Source organism: Oncorhynchus keta, chromosome 25 (assembly GCF_023373465.1).
Source record: "Oncorhynchus keta strain PuntledgeMale-10-30-2019 chromosome 25, Oket_V2, whole genome shotgun sequence".
Lineage (NCBI taxonomy): Eukaryota > Metazoa > Chordata > Actinopteri > Salmoniformes > Salmonidae > Oncorhynchus > Oncorhynchus keta.
The window spans coordinates 30605125-30610526 of record NC_068445.1 but is presented as its reverse complement, the minus strand read 5'-3'; the positions used below and the strand labels follow the sequence as shown (position 1 = coordinate 30610526).

At 42.7% G+C, this 5402-nt stretch overlaps 1 non-coding gene across 1 annotated transcript; it reads right to left on the bottom strand.

Annotated features, from left to right (window-relative positions):
* Nucleotides 1–628: 628 nt before the first annotated feature.
* LOC118371213 (U7 small nuclear RNA) lies at nt 629–683 on the bottom strand. The gene has a single exon (XR_004822952.1). It is a non-coding gene; the product is annotated as a U7 small nuclear RNA (small nuclear RNA).
* Between the last annotated feature and the right edge of the window lie 4719 nt (nt 684–5402).

Genomic DNA, 5402 nt, shown 5'->3' with positions numbered 1-5402 from the left:
TAATAATAACTTAGTTCTCATTGCAGGGAAAGAGGGTTTTGCAGGGAAAGAGGGTTTTCAGTCTTACCACTTTAAACAATACTATAGTATACCTTGGTATAAATACTATATTACATACTGGGTGGTTCGAGCCCTGAATGCTAATTGGCTGACTGACAGCCGTGGTATATCAGACTGTATACCACGGGTTTGACAAAACATTTATTTTTACTCTTCTAATTATGTTGGTAACCAGTTTATAATAGCAGTAAGGCATGAGGGGTTGTGGTATATGGCCAATATACCACAGCTAAGAGCTGTTCTTATGCACGACGCATCGCGGAGGGTCTGGTCACAGCCCTTAGCCATTGTATATTGGCCATATACCACAAACCCCCGAGGTGCCTTATTGCTATTATAAACTGGTTACCAACGTAATTAGAGATGAAATATACTATGATATAAATACTATAGTATCACTGTAGTGTTTTGCAGACTTTACTGTTGTATTCACTGCAGTACTTTTGCGGACGTTCATTGAATACTGTAGTATTAACTCTAGTATACTGTAGTATTTACAGCTAACTATAGTATAAATAGTGTAGTTTAAGAAAAACTGTATTTTTCTGACATTATTCTGACATTGAAGTTGGGCGCTTTCTCCTTGAGGAAACCTACTGGAGAAACACTAAAAGAGAACATTTCCCATAACCTGTAGGTAGGTAGGACTGGGGTCTGAACGGGGAGTTCAGAGCTTCTGCTCTTTTCTATGTGTAGGGAACACAATATATGGTCTATACTTGGCATGTCGGTTTCTCACTTATGTGTAGCACAAATTGAGACATGGGGAATGGGAATGGGCAGGTTAAATGCAAGTTAAATACTGTAGTATTTAATATAGTTAAAAAAGTGTGGTGTTTTTGCGGACTGTCGTGGTTTTTGCAGACATTATTGTACTATTTACAATTTTTTTTTGTGTGTATATTTCTGTAGTATTTACTTCAGAATTTTACAGTATACTACAAAATTCTACACTAAGTACTACACATGATTGAGGGCTATTACAGTGTGTGATATAGTATTCTACAGTATACTACAGTTTACTGGAGAATTTTATAGTAAGTACTGTAGTATTCTATAGTAAACTAGTGTTTCTTCATGTGGGTATAGAGACTAAAACAAAGACATATTAAAAGTTGATTTGATATACAGTAAGTTGTTGTGACTGGTATGCTACACACACAGGCCTGAATAAAATGCATCCCGTTCTATCTCTCTCCTCTCTCAACAACTGTGTCTTGTGTGTATGTGTGTGTGATGTAGAAAAGGCTCCATTCTCTCATGGCGATAGGCCAGAGTAAAACATTCTGTCGTTTGGTGGGAAGCTGATATATTTGATAAATAACACTAATATCTTCACGGCAGGGCTAAACATGCCAGTGTTTACTTGCTTATTGCACATAAATGACCGACACGCTAGCTTGCTTTCATGCACAAGCAAAGGCAAAAATTCCCTTTATTGATCTCACTCTCTGGGCCCAGGGGGTGCACACATGTACTCAACCCTGAAAAAGCCTGGAGGTATTCAGACCACACACAGAGCAGAGCAGAGTTCTCTCTCTCTCTCTCTCTCTCTCTCTCTCTCTCTCTCTCTCTCTCTCTCTCTCTCTCTCTCTCTCTCTCTCTCTCTCTCTCTTCCTCTCTTTTTCTCTCTCCATCTCCCCCCCCCACCAATTGCTCTCTGTGCATGGTTTACTCCTCTCCTCTCAGCCGAGTCCAGCTCTCTGGTCGTGAACAGGGCTGGGGAGAGACAAGGGCAGAGACGAGGCGAGGCATTGCTCTGTGTTCTCTATCTTTGCCAAACAGTGTGCTCTCTCTCTCTCTCCCTCTCTCTCTCTCTCTCTCTCTCTCTCTCTCTCTCTCTCTCTCTCTCTCTCTCTCTCTCTCTCATGCTGAAATGAACTCTTCAGGGCCCGTCACTAACTACAATAGTTCTACCCATGTGACCACCCACATAGGATGAAGGATGTTGTTCTTTTTATCCACGCCTCCAGTGTTCTCATGCCCTGAGAAGAGCACAAAATCATCCCGCTGCCATTGCATTTTTATGCCAAAGAACAGCACATAGAGAGAAGGAGATGTGTGTGCATTTGTGGGCTAGGCATTGACTGTAGGCCTACATACATATATAGTTTGGTGACTGAGGGAGGAAGGCAATGGCTTGTTGAGGTGATTCCCTCTAGTGGCTATATGGGATAAGTAAAGAAACTGAAGCGCGCTGTATAAGGATTTCAGTTATTGGAGTGTGCAGGGACAGAAAACCATACAACTTACATACTCTAATGTAAAGAATTGTTGATTATCACAGTGGATGTTTTGTTATCACCCTATAGTCAAATTGATCTGAAGGATTGTAAGATACTATTGAACTTGTATTGCTTGAATTGACATGACAGAATGTATTGGATAAGAGGAGTGTCGTGTTGGATAAGAGTGTCGGGTTGGATAAGGAGTGTCGTGTTGGATAAGAGTGTCGGGTTGGATAAGGAGTGTCGTGTTGGATAAGGAGTGTCGTGCCGGATAAGAGTGTCGTGTTGGATAAGAGTGTCGTGTTGGATAAGAGTGTCGGGTTGGATAAGGAGTGTCGTGTTGGATAAGGAGTGTCGTCAAAACTGTTCGCTGCTCTGGCTCCCCAATGGTGGAACACACTCCCTCACGACGCCAGGACAGCGGAGTCAATCACCACCTTCCGGAGACACCTGAAACCCCACCTCTTTAAGGAATACCTAGGATAGGATAAAGTAATCCTTCTCACCCCCCTTAAAAGATTTAGATGCACTATTGTAAAGTGGCTGTTCCACTGGATGTCATAAGGTGAATGCACCAATTTGTAAGTCGCTCTGGATAAGAGCGTCTGCTAAATGACTTAAATGTAATGTAAATGTAAATGTAAATGTCCCAAAAAGCATTATGCTAAACTCACAATAATTCAAATGCTCTCTGATTTTTTCTTTGTTTGAGCTGTGCAGTTTATGGCCATTGCAATTAATGCTACAAAGTCAACCTTTTCCACCTGTAATGTGATCCCTTGATTGCAGAGAAACATTCACTGGTGCAATTATTATTGCCACTCGCCCTACACCCAAACAAGGGCACTGCGTTCATCCACCTCTGGCCTGCTCGCCTCCCTACCACTGAGGAAGTACAGTTCCCGCTCAGCCCAGTCAAAACTGTTCGCTGCTCTGGCCCCCCAATGGTGGAACAAACTCCCTCACGACGCCAGGACAGCGGAGTCAATCACCACCTTCCGGAGACACCTGAAACCCCACCTCTTTAAGGAATACCTAGGATAGGATAAGTAATCCTCCCCCCCCTAAAAGATTTAGATGCACTATTGTAAAGTGGCTGTTCCACTGGATGTCATAAGGTGAATGCACCAATTTGTAAGTCGCTCTGGATAAGAGCGTCTGCTAAATGACTTAAATGTAAATGTAATGTAATGTGTTGGATAAGGAATGTCGTGTTGGATAAGGAGTGTCGTGTTGGATAAGAGTGTCGTGTTGGATAAGAGTGTTGGGTTGGATAAGGAGTGTCGTGTTGGATAAGGAGTGTCGTGTTGGATAAGGAATGTCGTGTTGGATAAGGAGTGTCGTGTTGGATAAGAGTGTCGTGTTGGATAAGGAGTGTCGTGTTGGATAAGAGTGTCGTGTTGGATAAGGAGTGTCGTGTTGAATAAGGAGTGTCGTGTTGGATAAGGAGTGTCGTGTTGGATAAGGAGTGTCGTGTTGGATAAGGAGTGTCGTGTTGGATAAGAGTGTCGTGTTGGATAAGGAGTGTCGTGTTGGATAAGAGTGTCGTGTTGGATAAGGAGTGTCGTGTTGGATAAGGAGTGTCGTGTTGGATAAGGAGTGTCGTGTTGGATAAGGAGTGTCGTGTTGGATAAGAGTGTCGTGTTGGATAAGGAGTGTCGTGTTGGATAAGGAGTGTCGTGTTGGATAAGGAGTGTCGTGTTGGATAAGGAGTGTCGTGTTGGATAAGGAGTGTTGTGTTGGGGGGTTTCTACATGTCAGAAGGGGATTTGCTGTCTAGACCACACATCGAAAGACACAGACAGAGAGAGAGCGAGAGAGGGAGAAATAGAAAGAGAGAGATAGTGAGAGAAAGACAGGGGAGGAAGAGAACGACATCAGGGGCGAAATCAGGTACATCTGCTCATATTAGTGAAGTTCCCTGGTATGGGAGCAGAGAGAGAGAGAGTGAAAGAGAAAGAGCTGGGCACACACTGGTTGAATCAACGTTGTTTTCATGTTGTTTCAATTAAATTATGATGAACCAACGTGGAGTAGACGTTGAATTGATGTCTGTCCCCAGTGGGAGAGAGAAAAGAAGGAAGCATGAAACGTAAGAGGAGTCTTAAGGGTCAATGGTGACTTGAGGACATGGAGTGTGTGTGACTTTGAAGTGGTGAGTTCAGATGTGAAGCCATCCCACCAGCACAACATTTAATTGATAGGTCCCATCCATTTGGAAGTCAAAGTTGCCCAAGTCACACAGATGTAGGATCTTAATATGATCACCCTGTTGCAGGAGAACTTTCCTGCAATTCAAATCAAACCAAATCAAATGTATTTGTCACATACATATGGTTAGAAGATGTTAATGCAAGTGTAGCGAAATGCTTGTGCTTCTAGTTCCGACCATTCAGTAATATCTAACAAGCAATATAACCTAACAATTTCACAACAACTACCTTATACACACAAGTGTAAAGGAATGAATACGAATATGTACATATAAATATATAAATGAGTGATCGTTGAACGGCATAGGCAAGATGCAGTAGATGGTATAGAGTACAGTATATACAGTACATATGAGATGAGTAATGTAGGATATGAAAACATTATATGAAGTGGCATTGTTTAAAGTGGCTAGTGATACATTACATCAAGATGGCAAGATGCAGTAGATGGTATAGCGTACAGTATATACATATGAGATGAGTAATGTAGGGTATGTAAACATTATATAAAGTGGCTAGTGATAAGTTGATTACATCAATTTTTCTATTATTAAAGTGGCTAGAGTTGAGTCAGTATGTTGGCAGCAGCCACTCAATGTTAGTGATGGCTGTTTAACAGTCTGATGGCCTTGAGGTAGAAGCTGTTTTTCAGTCTCTTGTTCCCCGCTTTAATGCACCTGTACTGACCTCGCCTTCTGGATGATAGCGGGGTGAACAGGCAGTGGCTTGGGTGGTTGTTGTCCTTGATGATCTTTTTGGCCTTCCTGTGACATCGGGTGGTGTAAGTGTCATGGGGGGCAGGTAGTTTGCACCCGGTGATGCGTTGTGCAGACCTCACTACCCTCTGGAGAGCCTTCCGGTTATGGGCGGAGCAGCTGCCGTACCAGGTGGTGATATAGCC